A 19,734-nucleotide genomic window follows, 5' to 3' on the forward strand; every position below is an offset into this window, starting at 1 on the left:
TTACTCGTCTTGCCTCTCTGAAATTTATATATCAACCATATGATTCTCTAATTATGGAAGCGGAACAGTTTCACGTGATAATAGATTGGATTAAATGACCATAGAATAACGCGCAGAGCGGCGGGTCGAGGCTGGAATGGAATTCTCGGGGTATTAGACCGCGTTTGCGGCGATCAGGGGGTTGGCGAAGGCGAGGGAAAAGGGCAAAGGGGTTGGGCTAAGTAGGGAGAGCCGGCCTCGGTAATCCTCGATTACATTGCCAATCGGATTTTCGTTCTTTTGGCCCGTGTAATCCGGCGTTCGGAGTCGGGATCCTCCGCGAGGAAAGTCGATAGTTAACAAGTTTCCAGCTGGTATCCCAGGACCCGGCTAATTATGGGGGCATTGATTCGCAATTGAAGTTTCCTCTCGTTAAAGGGCCGGTGTCAATGAACACAGGGGTGGCGGCGATTTATTCGATAGCATTCGTTCCCTCAAGCTGTTCTATCGCTTATCGGATTTTAGGGAAAGGTTTTGTCAGTGACAGAGGCATGTGGACGTTTTCTGCGAATTCTCAGGGATGGGATTAAACCATCTTGGTGCAAATTATTGGTGTAGATTAGCCGGGTTAATTGGAGTGACGTCTTCGAATCGATTTATTAGGATTACTGGGTTCATTACAGATCTTTAGATGCAATTTTTAACTTCAGGAATTTATTGCACCTCAAGTGCATATGCTATGAAAATGTTTTCACTGAGAACGATTCTGTGGACTCTCCTATTAGACTGTGGATTTTATGCATTCATCACAAAAAATAGTAGGAGCAATCTAGAACAGTCAAATGATTAAGAGAATTCATGAATGTCGGTATATTATTTTCGACACGTTATAATTGTTTATGAGGAAAGTACAGTTTCATATTAGAGCTCCTGTATTTTGCAATTGATGCGTGCAAAGATATAATAATGATACATACACTCAGTAAAATAAGTCTTCGCACACCCTTTAAAACAGAATACCTTTTTTATAATTATACCCAATGATTTGTAAGCGATTAGAATCATTGGTTTACTGAATGCTGTGCAAAAAATATTTTCTGAAAACTACAATTTACAAGGTTGCATGCAAAAATAAAAAAGGCACTTTTTAAAACTTTTTCATTTGAGCCCATAATAAAAATGAAAAAAAATATATGTTTTGTAGATCTATAGTAGTTCCACACCAGTTGAAAATTTCATCGAAATCGATTAACATACACACGAGCTACAACCGGTTAAAAATGCTGAAAATCGTAGTTTCACAAGACTTTTGATCAGTTTCTGCTTAAAATCCACAGAATCGTACATCTTTCGATGCGTCTCGTTTTCTCCTGCGACAACCGATTTCGATGCATGTGTGTAACTAACATAGATTTACAAACCATATATTTTAAATTTTCATTAGGGATCCAAATAAAAAAGTTTTAAAAAATGCTTCTTTTATTTTTGCATGTGACCTGATATTAATTGTAATTTTTGTAAAATCTTTTTTGCACATAATCTAGTAAACCAATACTCTTCTAATTGCTTACAAATAATCAGATCTTTTGGTACAATTATAAAAAAGTTATTCTGTTTTAAAGGGTGTACGGAGACTTATTTTACTGAGTGTAGCTCAAGTCAGAATTTAACGATTATTGTCAGCAACTTGTAGGTGGACTTGTTCGGATCGATCTAACGAGAGATAAGCCATAAGTGTTTCAAGAAGGATTACCTTTCTTCACTTCCACGAAATTAGCAATTTCCCCGAGCAATTTCGAAGTTCCCTAGGTTTAATTCAGTCTTTCGCGCCCTTAATTCGGCAAGTTTCGAGATAATTCGTTCTATCGAGTTTCGTCTTCGCACAGTGGTGGTAGTGAGACGGACTGAGGGGGTGGTCACCCTCAGCCTGCAGCGAAGATTGCATGCAAAGCCGGAAATCGGGCGCGAATCGCGCATGCCGAAACTTGGAGCGCGACGAAACGAGACTGATCCTCTTATCAACTGTGGAGACGCGATCGTCAAGATTCCTCTTTGCCGAGAACTTATTGCTGGTGGGACGGTGGACGCCTTGCAAAAATGGCGGACGCAACCTATCTGCCACAGACAGTTTCATCCTCGTTCGAAACCAGTGAACTTTGGGAAAATATTACCTTTATTGTCACATTTATCAGTCCTAAATGTTCAACAAACATAATTTCGATCTTCAAACGTCTGGGGTTATGTAATTAGCAGTGAGCAGACCGTGGACCTTCGAATTCGTAATAAATTAGAGGTAGGACTAGAGACGTTCGTTATTAAAATTATCATACAGCCAGAATAAATTCAAACAATTTCTCCAGAAGACATGAACCCAAGTTTTAAAAATTTGTGCCTTTATTTTCATTTAGCAGCATAGATAGGACAATTTGCTTCGGCGAAACACTTTCAGTTTTTCAGCTATCGAACCATCAGAATAGTCCTTTTTTCTGTGGCGTAGCAAGAAATGGCGAAGAAAGGAAAACAAATCCGAGGTAAGGTGTAAGGTCTCCTCGACGAAATCCGCTCATCATCAGGAAAAACAAACGATCCCGTTGTGTTTACGAGTGAAACACTCTGGGACCACCCTTGATGTACGCGGCCCGTTGCTAATTTTACGCGTCGCGTCGCGGGTGCTATGAACGAGTGTTTGATCGGTAGCCGCGACGGTCACGGTCGCTTCGAATCACAACACCGTGATTCTCCCGAGTCATCCCGCCAGAGAGGATTCGGTCCGTCCCGGCTATTAGGACGCAAAATAAATAACCGGTCCGGGGCTGTATTCAAATGGTGATATTTCCATCGGAGCCCGACGACCGGCACCGTACACAATGGCCGCAATAAAACGCGCACCGACTGACGGACTATGTATCTGTACACTCGCGTCCATAAGTATCCGGATGCCTAACAAATCCGTACAAATCTTACAAAATAATTCGTACAAAGTGTTCAAGTCTTTCTTTTTCAAAATAAAAGGAAGTACGGAGAGTTTATCGAATAAAATATGTCCCATTTCAAAGAAGACATTTTTGGCTGTAATTAAACACTGATGGAATATTTCGATGTATTACTTTGACAAACTCTCTCGATACGGTCCATGAGTGAGATCAATGAGTTCAGATAAAATGTCTTAGAAATTAGAAAAAAATTAATGAGCAACTGTCTAAACGTTTGTTCAATCACCGGGTACCCACTTTCAATTTCTTTTCGAAACTTCTTCAATATAATTTTTGGTTCAAATATTTTGAATGTCAATTATTAATTTACCATAGCATCTACATGGTATACAAGCACGTGTGAAGTGGCTATAGTGGACGAGCTTCGATTCATAATTGCCGCCAAATATTAATTTGAGAACTTATCGATCTCTATGTTCCGATTGGCTATCGTCGATATACGTCGTTCCTTTGTTCTTACGTTGGTTCATCCTTAACGGCCACATGGCTTCAGTTTAACGTCTACGGGCATGGTGTTAATCAGTTTTCTTAAAAGTTCCATCAGTGAATTTATATAATTCGTTTACACATAGCAAGTATGTCAAAGTTTTATTGGTATTACCCGGTTTTGTTAAACAATTATTATAGTTTACAGTATTTTACAGACGCAAATTTTCTCTTGAAAATGGTCCACATTTGGATCGAAATGTTGAGAACAATTTAAATTGCAAAATTGCTTGTGAGTAATATTTGATCGAACCTGTGACGCCGAAATCATTAAATTGTTTATTTTCTTCTTCAATATCTTTGTTGAATAGCCAAACTAGCGCAGATTACTATGCTTTTGCCGTGAAACTATGAAGTGCATTGTCGAGTATCGTCGAAAATGTTGGTCATCGGCATAAGGGTTGAGAATGTATTCAAGTTCGTTTCCATATTGTTAATGGTTCTTCAAAGAAAAATTCACAAAAATTGCTTGCTTTGGAGCTGTTGCGCGAAAATCCCCTAAGTTGTTATACGACGCTGCTAGACACGGTCGTTCAGCGACCAGGCGAATAGAATTGAGACGAAATGGAAAACGAAACGTAAAGGGGGGAGGGCCAGGAACCGTTCCCAGTCGAATGAATGAATGTATATCCACGTGCAGCGTGGTGATCCTCTTCCGCGGCGAGGCTGATGAATACCGAGGTGTAAGGGTTCTGAAGCAGGAAGGAGGCCGGCTCGGCATTCCGTTCAGAATCGAGGGGATTATTTTCTTACCGTTTATTCCGGCTCGTCCAGGGAGATCCGAGACCTTTATCCCTTTGGCTCCCGAGTGGGTCAAACTCCCTACCAGCTCCTTTTCAAGCCTCCCCCGTTCACGGTCGTCGCGATACAGTGCCTCTTTCGATAGTTTCACAAGTGGAATTTCAATCTCCTGTATTCTGGTTGGGATCTGTATACTGCAGGTTCTACGCTTTAGATTCTACGCTTTGTGGTTCCGCAGAATCTGATAAGTACCTTGCTTGTAGTTGAATGGACGATTACATGCCGTAGACAAATAATGTCGAGATTTCTGAAGCTGAATGTGTCGGGGACATTTTGACGGGGAAAATCTTTTTGTTGAGATGAAGAGGGTGAATTAATGCGATGTCTAGAGCAAGAGGAGGGTTCTCAGAGTGTGTTAGTAAAGTTTCGGATTAATTCGATGGCGTATATGATATTTGCAGTAGATTTGGTGTAAGCGTATAACATACGTACGAAAAATGTACTCTTAGGAGCATTTAAGAAAATTTCAATGAAACATAATTGTTGAAGAGCTTGACATAATATGATGTCTATAGCGAAAAGATAGTGCGAAGAGTATGTCAGTCAAGTTTGAAAATAATTCCATGACGTGTGCAATCGTTACAGATTTTCCATTTGTAAACTTTTTATTTTCGTTTTTGTCAGCTTAGGGTGCATTTGCACCCTATACACAGAAAGAAGGTTGAAGTCACGAGGAATAATTCGCGATTAGTATTTTCTTTGAAAGCCGATCGAATACAGCAGGTCGCGAAGAGTTGCATCGAGAACACGCTGGAGGTTTAACGAAGAACACGAGTGCACCGGAGTCTTTTGTTTCCTTTGAAACCCTGATCTTCCAGGCTGTTTGTCGACAATATCCTCGAAATTGGAAATAAACGGTACGAACCACTCCATTGGACGTATATTTACGTAGCTACACGATGTTTCCTACCACCGTCTATCTGGCCTTGTTTTTCTCCCGTGAAAGTATAATTTCCTTGTTGCCGATGAAGGGAAGTTGCTTCATCGACGAACATCAGGCAACGGGGGACTTCTTATTTCTGGTCGATCGACGACGTTTCCTTTGACGCCTCGCCTCGTCACCTACGGGAGAACGGCTTGCAGGCACCTCGCCCCGCTTTATTGCTTTTCATTAGATCCCGTCGAACGAGCGCTTCGATATTGAAACGAAAATCCCGGTGATTTTGATCCTTTTGAGCTCGACACTGCACTCGAAAGCACCTCGCTCACTGCGAATGACACTCGAGATCCGGTGACAGCGCTGTAACGTTTATTTCGCTTGTTCCATCGGCGATTCTCTTCGATCTTTCGTTACACACAATGGCTGGGGTAACACTATTTTCAGTTTGTTATTATAGAGAGCTTTTATTGGAACCGATACTATTTTAACACAGTAGAAAGATGTGCATGCAGGGTGTCCCAAAAATGTTGTGTTTCCTTAACAGGAGTGATTCTTGAAGGCATTTGCAGTAACTTCCTTCTTATTTAGTAAACTAATTCTTTCAACATGTCGAAAAGTCTCGACTCATTTGATTCAATCCTAAGAAAACGATTTTTAAATGTGCTCGAATACTTTCTCCCGGGAGTTGTACATTTTTGAAGAAGCACAGCAACGAAGGAGGAACCTTTTTTCCAACAGAAGCAGAGGATCAACCGCTTATCACTAGACTGTGATAACATTCATGACAAAAATGAAGAGAAAATTGCAAAAGTAAAAAGACAGTGGAAGAGTTCAACGGTGATTTTACATTATTCTGGACTTTTTAAGACGATTAAATGAGAAAATACATTTTTATTTAACTTTCGGCTTCTTGAGATTGACTTGGACAATTATTATTTTGCATAAAGATCCGCAATATACTTATTGTTATTCTCATAAAATTCACAAGTGCAGAAGTTACCTGGACATTTCTGCACGGAGGGGAGGGGGGTGTGCCTTCATCGAAGAGGCGTGGAACATCGGCTACGGCGTAAACAGAGAGCAGAGACAATTTCGACGAGGAAGGAACCCCCTTGGCAAAAGAACCGGAGGACCAATTGCTCACCAGAGAATGGGCATTCATAGAAAATCCACAGACGCGCAAGGGATCTGGACACTTCTGCACGGGGGTGTACCTTCATCGAAGAGGCGTGGAACGACAGGCGCGGCGTAAACAGAGAGAAGAGGGATCTTGCATGGTGACTTTCGACGCGCAACAACAGGGGGTGGAGAGTGCTGCCACCCACCCCTCCGCGGGCCATTACTCACCGGCCGTGTCCCGGCTGTCAGGTACAATTTGTTCGACTCGCGGCAGCGAGAAGAAACGACAAACCTCGCGTACGCCCCGTGACAGATGAGCCCCGAGGATCGCCACGCCGGCAAAAAGAGCAAATGCTCGATGCTGCGGCGAGAGGCGAGGAGAGGAGAAGAGAAACAGCAGCGAAGAGGAGAGAGCACCTTCTTTCAGCCGCGAGCCATCGACCGTCGTCATCCTTGTAATAGTTTCCAGTTACGTTGACACCCCCGCTCGGACCGCCGCCTTCGAATTGACTTGGAGATCCGTGCGGATGACGGGATTCCTCGCAAACAAGAAAAATGGCCACCGGAGTGCCGCGCGGAATTTCTTTGCGGTTCCGTGCTGTTATTCCACGGCTTCTTTTTCGGTCCCATTTGCGATTAAAAAATCTTCCAATACGTTCACACGGAAATATTTATTTATAACCGATTAAATCTCGAGCCGTTTTTGAGGATGCATTAGGATCAGGGACCATAACTGTCATAACCAAAAAGAAAAAAAGTCATAGAAAAGAGTAGACAATTCAATAATTAAATAAGCAACCGAAATTAATTTTCTCATCAATAATTATTATGAACAAGTGAAAAGAAATACGATCATCGATAACTGTTATGAGGGATTGAAATAAATTTCTCTCATTGATAACATGTTATGACCGATCGAAATAAATTTCTCTCATCGATAACTGCTTTGAGCCATCGAAATAGTTGTTCTTCATCGATAATATTGTAGCTATCGAGGAGGAACCAATTTTTTTAACGCTAATATAACTATTATTTGTAACCAAAAAGTATAAAAATAGAATTTTTTAAATTATTTTGATCTCAAACTTTTTTCTTTATATCTTGTGTACATTTCTTAAATTTCAATAATAATCAACTTTTTATTAATAATTTTAATCGTAGAAAATTTTAGAATAACTGTTATTTTTGGTCCCTGATTAGGATTGAATTCTATAAACTGTGTGTTGAACTGGTTTTTTTAAGTAAACATTTTTTAAGCACGTCTGCATAAAACGTGTAACACTTGTCATTATCGTGTGAATAGCATTGGGACAAAATAATTCGCTTAAAAATAGGTGGTTTATATTGGAGTTCTCTACAATTTATGGAACAATGTCTACAAATAGTAAAATTAGTCTGTTAATGCCAACAAATTCACTCGTTGAATGAGCAGTCGCCGCATCAACAAAACAAAGTTGATGAAAACCATGGGTTGAGTCAGTGGCCCAGGTTATCAGATTTGCAATTTCGGCTAGGTTGCTCACATCTTTCCAAGCTTTTGAGCCCGAGTCCGTCAGGGTGCATCGTCGTTGAAAAAGAAGCTTCCAGCTTGGAGAAAAACGCCGGCACTCTTGCTTCAGCTCGCGGTAAACATCCTCAACTCGCTTTGACGCGGTCCGACGCGGTTTCCGCGCAGACGACGACATTGGAAAACCCGCCGCGTACCGACAGCGACGCTTTTGCATGCTCGCGGCCGCAACGGTTATTGAATTCGCGGCCCGGCGACGGCTTATTACGCGGCCGACGCGATAATGCGCCATTCACCATGTTCAGAAAAGCTTTACAGCCGTCTGCTGCACCGTTTCGTCGCGAAAGAAGCCCTTGAGAACGCGTAAGTCTCCGGGAAACCGGAAACCGCGAGCTAGGGTCGCGGAACTCACGCAACGGGACGATTCGCAACTTAGTAGACAACGTGGGTGTTCTTTACTTGACTTATCTCCACATACTTGTCACATTTTTTAACAATTTTTAGAAGTGACTGCAAGTAGTTTGTTTGCAAATGATGTTCTCAATGAATTCAGGGGGAGGCAAGCTATGGGGTTGTAATAGTCATTGCAAATGTATCATTGAAAAATAAAATTTTTCTACTCGAATTGCAACGAACTGAAGAGGAATAGGTATTTACTAAATCTTTTTTTATATCTTTACTTGAAAATAATGTAATAGAATTTTTACATACTTCCAATGTTTTCACCGTTCTAAATCACATCTATTCATTTTTGTTAGAACTGCATAAAAACCGCAGTCTAGCAATGCGATATTTTCTCATGTATTTCTTTTTGCAACGACTGCTCAGTTCGATTCCTATCGACATTGACGGCCATTGAAGAAACTCGTGGCACCTTGTCGGACACTTAGGCGAGATCTAGAGCAGCCATCTTGTCGGTCCTGTTTACCCAGTGCAGGCTGAAAGACTGGTGGCAAGTGCTTAATTACTCGTAGAATTCCTCTTCCGACCCTCGGAAAACTGTTGCCGCAGGACGCCGCAGAGGGAAGAAGGTCTAGCTCGGACCACGACGAGAGAACTCTCTCTCTCTCTCTCTTCCTCTCTGGTCATTCCATTTGTTTACTTCCAATTAGGAAGTTCGCGGCGCGAGTTGGTTTCCCAGCGATCGCCGTTGTCGTTCACCGTTTAAAGTTTCTCCTCGGCTTACCAACTTTTTAATTGGCCGTCGCCAACTTTTCCTCTCTTTCTTTCACTCCCCCCCCCCTCCTTCTCTATCTCTCTTTCTCTCTATATCAGAGAGCCATAGCTCCAATATCTTTCTCACCGAGTTCTGGAGAGAAGCCATGACACAGGTAAGAAAGAATATCGCAGAATTTTCCAGGTAATACCGCTCCACGATCGTTTATCGCGTTTCTTTGAAGACGATCCGAACTCTCATCGTCTTCAATAAACCCGCGGCCAATCCTGTTCTCTCTCTCTCTCTTTCTCTCTCGGGCTTCAGCTCGCGGTAAACATCCTCCGCGAGCTTTGACACCGCTTGCACCCGTTGGCTTTCCACTGCAGGCGATGCACCGACGATGCACCGGTGCAAGCGTCAAAGACTTTCCAGACGTGACAAAAGTTATTGAATTCGCGCCCTGCTCCCGGTTTATTACGCACCCGAGCGATTTTTCATGATTGTTTGTGAAGAAATTAGTCTAAAATTTGTAATCGAAAGGTTTCTAATAGTGAGCTGGAGTGATTAACCAATCAGCAATGCGCTTTCAAAGTAATTATTTGGACATGTAAAAAAAAATGAAAGACATCAATACTTTCATTTTCATAATTTATATACAATAGATTTGTAGAAATGTTTATATTGCGAGATGTTTTTCTTAAGCTTCGATGAAGTGATTCGAATAAGAAAGAAATATTACTGTAGTTTTCCTAGCATGTTATACCATATACATTTTATTTTTGCTGTATTGTTCGAGTCTCTCTTGACCCTTAAAAATTTTTACTTCTTCGTCGCTGTTATAATCAAATGTTGACGTTTTCACCTAGTCAAGTCCACATTTCATTGAAGACAATCTGCTATTTTGGAAACATCTATGAAAATTCTTGAGCATGTACTTGTTCTTATTTTATAAATATCATTTAAAATGTATAAAACAATATTCTAACAAGAATGAGGATCCACATTGATTCAATCACTAGCTCAGACCTAACCAGACCCAGTCATCTGCATATTTCCTTGCATAGAAATTTCTATTTCAGAAACAACTATGGAAATCGTCGCACCGCCTCGATTATGTTAGAAAATGTCCACTCCTCGTACTTCAATGACGAAGAAATGTGCTATTTCCAGGCTTGTCACAATTAACGGCAGATAAGCACCCCGCAACCATGAAAAGCGAAGTTTCGCATGCTGAAACGGCGGCTTATTTAACGGAGAACTTGCCTAACAACTATCAACTCGTTGAACTATCGCCTCATTCACAGTTCCCGGAACCATTTACGTTTACCAATCGCAAACTGGAAAATCGACGGGTCGAGTCGGAACACCGTGTTTCAGAAACGAAAACTTCCCGCAGAAAAGGACTAGAAAAGTTCGCCGTGCTTTCTTGACGCTTCTCTTGGCTCCTCCTCCTCTATTATTCCCTCCTTTTATTTGCTTTCTCTCTTTGTTTTCCTTGTTCTTGTTCAACGAAGAACCGAAGCTTTAGATGTCGGGCCGACGACGGGAGAGCAGCGGGGGGTAGAAGTTTCGAGCTTTTGTCTTCACCGCGAGTCAGGGCTTTTGTTTAGCGGGCGTAAAACACCGTGGCTGTCCGTATAAACTTTAAACGGCGTTCCATCGCTCAGCCTTTTCTTAAAGGGGGATGAATCTCCATTTGATCATAGGGAAGTCTCTGCACGTTGAACTCTCTTTGCTAGTTCAAGGAATAGAAATGGAAAACCGGCTTCTTGTCACGGAGAAATTTCCGACGGTGATTCCGGATAGCTTCCATGGAGTCTGATCGATTCTGTTCGAGATTCGAGTGGAGAAACAGCTGGTTTCAGTCGAAATTCAAGCGTGTTCGGAAACCTGAGAGGCTTTCCAGTGGCCTCCTAAAAGTTAGCTCCCACTTGTAGAACTAAATCATTTCCACAGTTGTGCTGAGTTCTGCCAAGTTTGTGCTACGTTTGTGCTACATTGTGCTCGAATATTAAAACGATAATACAAAAAAGAACACAAAAAATTGAGGAAAAAGGGTTTTTGAGTGGCCCCCTACTTTTCAGTTTTTTTGATTTTCTCTATTGTGCTAATGTAACTTTTAAAAAATAATAAATAAAGAAGTTATGGTAAATAATAGTTTTGGACATGCAATTAACGTTTAAATTAGTAAAAGTTATCCAAACAGCATATAATCATATATTTGACAATGTGCTAGGCTTTAGAAAATTTGGTTTTCTGTTTGAACATTTTAAGAGATATAATTTGATTTGTAATTTAATACAAGAGTTTAGAACGAACGTGTTTGGTCTAGATTCGATTGTGTTGAAATTGTTGTTAGTCTAACAACGTATTTAATACAGTACAATGGCCGATATGTAATATTGGTGTTACATTCATCTCTGGCCAATTCGTATAACGATTAAGTGCAGGACAATCTGCGGAGGTATATGAAATAGAATTTCCTTATTAGAACGTCTGTCTGCAACATCCCCTGTTACAATCTTTGTCTGCAGCATCCCCGTTACAACGTCCGTCTGTAACAGCACTGATACAATGACTATCTCTATGCACCTTGTTAACTCGTACATCCTTTGACCGATCTGCAGCGAATTCTACATTGTTACCGGGATGCTGCGCAAATATTGTTTACCACGGAAACAGATTATTCCCACTCCACCAACTTTCTTTGGTACTTCACAACAATTAGATTGCGAGTTTCTCGTATTTACAACAACGTTGACGTTCCATATTTCCGCGCAGTAAACTGTTAGGAACGTTCCTACAAGATCTCAATGTTCTTTAGAATATAACGGAACTGTCGGTCCAATAAACAATTATCTTTCTACTTTTAATTTCTGTTAATTCACTCATTTTCCGAATTTAAGTACTGTAAAACGTTTCGAATAGACTGAAGAATTTAAACTAATTAATCCTTCGAGTTTCTTAGTACATTAAACCATGCGATTTCCGTCTGCTTTAAAACATGATTGGGTCTCAACACCCTTAATACAAAAAGTATTTGAGCATTAAATTTCCTATTCTCAAGAAATTATCGATATTTGAACTGTGATCATTTTGTTAAGAAAAATGGTAAGAACAATGGACCTAGTCTCATTTTAAAGTTTCAATCCTCTATTTTCGCACAAATACCCTAGAAAAAGTTAACGATGGTCTGCGAAAGTAGAGGCTCCGAGCTTTAAAACGAGTCCAAATTAATTATATTAATTTTTTTTCAATGAAATTATTGTGGTTCAAATATTGACAATTTCTAGAGAATCGGAGTGTTGAACTACTTTTTCAGCTTTGATGAAGCTTTCGGTAGATCGACACTTATTTCACGGAACGTGAGCAACATAATTTCGGTAAATGTAATAGAGATTGCACGAGAGTGATCTCGATATGGTGGGAATATGGAGTCCAGCGGATCCAGAGAACGAGACGCATCGCGTCGCATTGATCTCCGCGCCGCGCCGGATACATCGATTCAGGTACGTTTGTCAACCGTGTTGGCCTAAACCGAGATTGAGCCGCGTGTCAAAGCACTGTTGACGTGCTGTGATTGTCGATCGGCTTTCAGACGGCGGCAGGATCATGCACGGGGATCGGGGCATTCGATTGCTTTCGAAACGCGGCCAGGTGAAGCGGTCAACGAAACACGACGCTCCGGCACGTTAATCAGATTTTCGACCAAGGGTAACGTTTACCCGTGGAAATAGAGTAATAACCAACGATCGATCCCCAGTCAAAATCGAACCTCGCCTACGAAACGAAATCTAATTAGCACACGGCGAACGAGAACACGATCGCGCTCCTCAAAAGAGAAGCAATTTCATCCATCACTTCGAAGACAAATTAACTCGTCGGCTGAGCGGCAACGTCTTCCAATCTATTTTTATTTTATCATTCGGCTATTGGAGGATTAGCTAGGCTCAAAAGAATTTAATTTTTCGATTAATTGTTTCAGATTTTGTGTCAAAGTAATCACGGCATTAGTTCCTACAATTCATATCGAGAGTTCGGATACTTCTTGTAGTAAAGTACGTTTCTCTGACACAAAATGTCAAATAACTCGTGAAGATATTTATACGTAAGATAATAAAAGAGATCAATTGGTTTGACAAGAAAATTGCGTTGCATTAAAGAATAAAGTGCAATTGCACCTAGCGGGTGCACCGGTGCATCCAAATAAAAAATGAGGTCACAGGAAGTTGTAGACGTATTATGACATACGATTTTTTCCTCTACCATTTTTTTTCGATTTTTACTTGAAAGAGATCAGTAACTTGTCCCAGTTCCCAGAATCACCCTTGGTCAAAATAACCGGTTACAGATTTTTTATTTTACGATTATTGATATAATAAAAATAATTTCATAAATAATGATTCTATAGATATCTTCAGTGAAGCACATATCACAATAGGAGCTGCACAAAGTCTAAATAAAATCAATCTTGTCATTTTTATAAGGGAACATGTGTGTGTGCGTGCGCGCGCGCGCGCGTGTGTGTGTGTGTAGGTACCAATTACTTTTAAGGCTCGGTAGGTTAGTGCTAACGCAATATGAAATAGTTGATAGTGGGGGAACCGGTACACTGGTACAGTAAAAGCGCGTTTACTGTCAGGGGTCGCCTGTGCGATGACTGTCAAGTGTCTATACCCATTCCACTGCCGGCCATACGCTGTTCTTCGTTGCGTTCGAAACTGTCATCGTCGATTAAACCACAAAATACAGTTGAAATTATATCGTGTTTGGTGTCATTTGCATAAGAAAAATGCCAGAAATAAGTCAGTGAAAGTCCCATACTAAAATATGTAATGAGGAGAGTATTTTTAACTGGCATATTACATTGTGAGAACACACGCGGGCCTTTAAACTGTGCCGGCGACGGCGACACGCTTCGCCCATGCGATCCGTATTCATTCTGTCCTTCTCTATGTTCGGCTCTCGATTGAAATCTCGACGCGGTCGGCGCGGTAGACGCAGTCATAAAAAAATAGTGTCCCTAAACGGTCGCTGTCCATGCAGAGCACGGCTGTTTGACAGTAAACGCGCTTTTACTCTAGTGGGAAACGTAAGCGACAGCGGGGAAGAAGTTGCCGACGCCTAGCATACACCTAGATCATTGTGTTCAGCGTGCAACGCGAGGAGTACGAGTAAACTCGGAAATTCGTTACATAAGACGCGAAGTTGAAGACGAACTGCGAAGACGAGTCTTGAAACAGGATATTCAGCGAACGCCTAATCGGATTAAAGGCATAACGAATTGAATCGTAGTATTCCAAGTGTCTTGCAATTAATACAACCGTTAGATCGAATTTAATTCCACTAGCACATACGAAAAACAACCTAATTACAAAGTACAATCGCATTCGAGTACCATTTGACAAGCAATATTGTTCATTACCGGCACTCTTTACAGCGCTAACATCAATCAATAATGATAATATCTCACGAGTATAACATAATTCGAATTAATTACCACAAAGCTGTTTGATTGGAAACAGGCAGTTCGCAGTGATTTATATCCATTACAAGTAGAAACAGTGAGCGATAGACAGACAGATAATTCGAAACGCGTCCGGCTGGTGGGTGAGTTGACAAATCTGATTTTCCTGATAACGAAGCGTCACGCGAGCAGATTTTATTCCGCTTGCTCTGCTTCCTGATCGCCATTTTAATGGACAGTCGGTTTTTGTCGGTTAAAAACTGTTATTAAATTTAAAAAAAATTTCCATTCGCTCATTCGTGTGTCATCTATCCATAAATGTATTTTTCTAAACATTCATATTTACTCTATGTGATTTATTTGATATTTCATTACAAAACTTGAAAAACACCATTTATGCAATTCAGGAAATCTTCTAACTATATAAATTACATAACAATTTACATTTTGTGTATGCGGGAGGGATTTGTACTTGTATTTCGATGTTGTAATTTGTCTTATATTTTTACAAAGTGGTGTCAATACAATATTTTCGAATTTTCTTGGTCTACCTTGACGTGGTAATAAATTCAGGATTTTAAACTCTGCATTCTCATCCATTGATATCTTATAGAAAATTTTATATAATTCATTTCTTAAAAAACGCATCCAGCATATTTTTAATCAATTTATTGTTTCTCCATTAGAATTCTTTACTCTTTTAAAAATTGCATTCTAAAAATCTTGTTGATATGAAATCCTCGCGTTTCATTTCATTTAAAATACAGTTTTTACCTCTCCGGCACATCTTGATAACATTATAATAATCTCGGGGGACAAACAGTAAATTATTTTTCTTTAATGACATTTCTACGACGCCAAAATCTCTGTCATTCGGTAGAAACGAATGTCCTGATACCAACAATAAGACGTCTGACAAATGGACTCAGGCCACTTTCAACATAAAAATTTGTATCATTCTATCAAGCAGCTAATTTTCTTTTTACAAAATCTTTGTGATTTTAAATATCTTAGTTACAATTTGCTTCAGAATGAAAAGATAACGTACAAATGTAAATATTAAAATTGCTAGCTTGATTTTTCTCGAAAATGGACTTAGGCCACTTTCAAAATAAACGGCTCATATCAACAACAATTTCGTCTGTCAACAATTCTGTTTGAGTACGAACAATCAGTTCGAGCATCCTGTCGTCGTTGAAAATAATTAAGTATCGTGAATAATGCTCGAAGCGCGAGTTCACGTGAAAACAAAAGGAGTAATCGCAGTGAGCAAAGAACGAACGAATGCATCCACTAGTTCCGCGTCAGAATGCGATCGCGAAAATCGTTTCGCGCGATCATAAAACGCTTGTGTCAGGCCGCGTCGGAAAGACAGCCAACGGAATGTTACAGGTGAAAATTTCACGGGAGAATGCGTTATTCACGATGAACAGTGGATGCGAGGTGAAAACCGGAAAAGAGGGTGGAAAAACGAAAAACAGCGACGCAGAATTGAAGTCCGAATTACGCGCGAGGTAGTAGAGATATATGTACAAGCGCACGCGCACGCGGAAACACGCAATCCTGCAACGCCTCGTTGCTGGTAAATGGAATTTTAGAACAGGACAAAAAAATCACTGGGAAATTGAAAAAATTCCTCGACACGCCGCGCATGTCCGCTCCGGAAATTTGCCGAGGCTTTTCCGCCTCATCTTGCTCCCGCGAATTTAATTTGCTGCGTGACGAACGCGAAGGAGAATTTATGGGCACGCGATTCAAGAGAGAGAGAGAGAGAGAGAGAGAGAGAGAGAGAGAGAGAGAGAGAGAGAGAGAGAGAGAGAGAGAGGGAGAGAGAAAAGTGAGAAAAACAGCAGGAAAGAGGTGAAATTTGTTTATTCGCTCGCGAACCGATTTGCTTTTTGTATTATATGGAAAATATGAAAAGGGAGAAATTGCGAGAGAGAAATGCAAAAATGTGAGAGAGGTTTTATCTGTACGGGACGTAAGAATTTATTTATTTGCGCTGGAGAGGATTCGCCTTTTGCAAACACGGGGAATCTCGGTAAAATGTAGAAATACGAAACAGAAGGAGAGAATACCAGCGAGAGGATGTAAAAATGTAAGAAAGGAGGAAAGTGTTTTCCCGTTTTTAATTCCGAGTTAATGTACCGAATTTGTTCTTTTTTCTGCGACACTTTTTTATTTCTGTAGCGTGGGACTCTATGTGCTTTGCGGATCTTTTTTCTGTGGAAATTGTGCTGCGGGACGGAAACTTTTCTGCGGGTGTTTGTAAAGTGAATTTTTTCCTTCTGCATAGAGAAATTAATGAATTAAAAATTTAAGAACGAAGGAACAACAGGAGAAAACATAAGGAGGAAAATTGAAGACAGTAGAACAAACAGAGGAAAATAAAAAAGAAGAAGAAATGAGTACAGTAAGACACTCTGAACCTCTTCAGGCGCCGATGAAACAATAAAAAGGATACAATACAGTTCAAACTTGAAGATAAAATTGACAAGCTGAACAGTAAGGTAGGGAAAGAAAATGTTGCAGCAAAGCCCAAGATGAAGAGACGAGATTCGACAAAGAAATATAAATACAAGTGAAAAATATAAGAAGCTAGGGCTAACGAGAGAACTTGAGGGACCGTGTAGCAAGAGAAAATTGGACGCACAGCGAGAGGAAGGGAAGAATGCGCGCGAAACATTCGAGAGAAAGGGAAAAGTCACAAACCAGGGTAGATACGAAGGGAGAATGAGAGAAGTTGAAAACGCGAAAGAGTGAGGAAGAATGAAGAATAGCGGGGTCGAGGTGTAAGGAAGGAAGAAAGAGGAAGCGAAGGTAGTCGTTTTATTACGTTCTGAGGTCGCAACGAAGGTGGCGGTTTTTCAAGAGGGACAGTTTCTGGGAAACAAAGGGCGCTAGAGCCGGGGACTCTTGTGCTCTGATGAATTCCTCTCGCGTAACGCCGCCCTTTGCTCGTCGCGCGTATTTTTCCCGCCTGGGTTGGAAACAATAAACCCATCCGCGGTATATTTCCCGGTTGTTCGGCCCGTTTAAATTCTAAACCGAGCGCGTCAGACCGGCCACGGGGACAGAAACCGCGTCTCAAGAACGCGTCCACGGTTTCCGCGTCGCACAATTCATCCCTGAGTCACAGGGAAACAATCGTTTTCTTTTCGTTTTTCTAATTCCGCGGCCGTAATTACGTGGATTCCACTTCCGATGGCCTGTCGCGGTTGCTGTCGCTATTGTACACGCGCGCGCGTTTCGATGCTCCCGGGCCATTTCATTAGTTTTCCGCTCGGCTTGCACGCCAATTTGCTCGATGAATTTTTTAGCTCGGAACACGCATCGCGGCGCACGCTGTTTAATTATTTACCGTGCTCCGTTCCGCGCGGGGTTCCGAAGCTCCCAGCAAAAAGAAAATGTGTGCTGCCGACGAGGATTTTTCATTTAACGCTGGCCCCCGAGCACGCCGACCCTCGCGCCCGAATTTTTCGGATCCTGTGACACCCGTTATCGAATAGTCTCGCTTGGAAATTTGCTGGCTGATTGTGCTGAATACATCTGATAGATTGCACCATGTGAAATGATAGATTTTGAACGGTAACGTAGAGTAAACATTAATACATGACGTTCAATTGATTTTTATGTAGCCAATTTCAATACATCCGTCGTTTTAAAACCTACAAACGAAACACTGGTACACTCATTTTTTAAAACTTTAAAAAATTTTTTTGAGCCGAAGTAATTTTTATCAGATACTATCGCCATGCTATTGATGAAGTAACTGGTGTAGATCACTCGTTTATAGAATTTTTAACACAGCTTGCCGAGTTGTTGTTGTATGCGTCAAATCTTGCAATCGAATTTATACCACTTCCCGATGAGCTAGAGACTTGAACCTTTAAACATAGCTCAGAACTGGATGATAATGCAATATTAAAGAACAAATTTTAAAAAAAAGTATGCGTTCAGGAGAAAAAAAATGTTAATATTAACTGTCACACCTCGCCGTGCATCGCTCGGTAGTACGTCATCGCGTTCAGCGATCCCCACTCCGCGCGCCAGCGTCCCTACTCCACTACACTACTCCCACTCCACTGACCCGATGGTATTTCGTTCATTCCGTTCCATTTCGGAAAATGTTGGACTCCATCAAGAGACATCACGTCGTCTCTCGGTGTCATCCCCTCACTCTATCTCGCGTATTTCCATATATCTTGCGTTTCTATATCTTACTATTTCATACCAGTATCTTGCGTTCCATTTAAAAAATACTGAAAAGTAGAAAATAAAAATATATAAAAAGAACTTTTTAAAAACCACGCTTATATTTAAAATGCACTAAAAAGGAGAAAATAATTTTTTTAGACATTAGTCACTATAAATAAAAGCGTGGAGCGCCCACGAAGACCACGTCAATATAGTTTAGCGTTCCACGCTTTTATTTATAGTCACTAATGTCTAAAAAAATTATTTTCTCCTTTTTAGTGCATTTTAATATAAGCGTGGTTTTTAAAAGGTTTTTTTTATTTGAAAGTTACGTAACAGTTAAACAATTTTGTTGATCCTTACCCATGTTTTTCACCGCAAGTTTTTCAACGATGATTCATTTTTCCGGTACATATGGACACGCAATATTGCAATGATGTTTGATCTGCGTCGGTGCATCATGTTTGCATACAGGCATTTTTTCATTTGAGAAAATAACCATATCTACTGTTAAATATCGAAAAACTTTGAATCGGAATATCTCGAAATGAAAAGCTTGGCTGTAAAAGCGATTTGTCTTATGGATTAAACATTTCGAAGATCCGATCGAGAATTAAGAATTTATTTAGTTATATTTTATTCTGAGAAGTTTCTGAAATATAAAGAAAGCAAAAAAATAAAAATTGTTTTTTAACACTAAACCGACCACAACCAGTCAAATTGACGGAATCCAGACTAAACATATTTAGAATACTAATTATAATAAGAACCGCGCAAAGTGTAAATACATTCAATGCGTTTTAGTGGTAAAGAAAAATACTAAGCTGCAAATCTTTATGGGAGATCAAAATTTTCTGGCCGAATTGCAAACAACAGTAACAAGTTCTCGCAATAAAACCAGCAACAAACTGTATGAAATTATGCTCATCCGAGGATCAGCGATTACAATAATTCACACTGCGAATCGAATCGCGGGAAAGAATTTACAGCGCAATCTACATAAAACCTGCGAGGAGAAACGAAATCGAATAATTTTTGCACGGCACATCCGGTGCGAAATAAATGCAGAAGTATGATAACGAGTGCAAAAAAATTCGCTCGCAGTGGTTTCGTAGCTGTTTCGTAGATAACGACGCGCTCTCCCGCGGA

The 19,734-nt window shown here is 40.6% G+C and overlaps 1 protein-coding gene across 2 annotated transcripts in view; it reads right to left on the bottom strand.

Moving 5' to 3' along the window:
- LOC143221881 (CD151 antigen) overlaps window positions 1-19,734 on the bottom strand; it is a 163,916-nt gene that overhangs the window by 90,639 nt on the left and 53,543 nt on the right. The gene's annotated exons all lie outside the window — the stretch shown is intronic.

Source organism: Lasioglossum baleicum, chromosome 3, assembly GCF_051020765.1.
Source record: "Lasioglossum baleicum chromosome 3, iyLasBale1, whole genome shotgun sequence".
NCBI classification, from domain to species: domain Eukaryota; kingdom Metazoa; phylum Arthropoda; class Insecta; order Hymenoptera; family Halictidae; genus Lasioglossum; species Lasioglossum baleicum.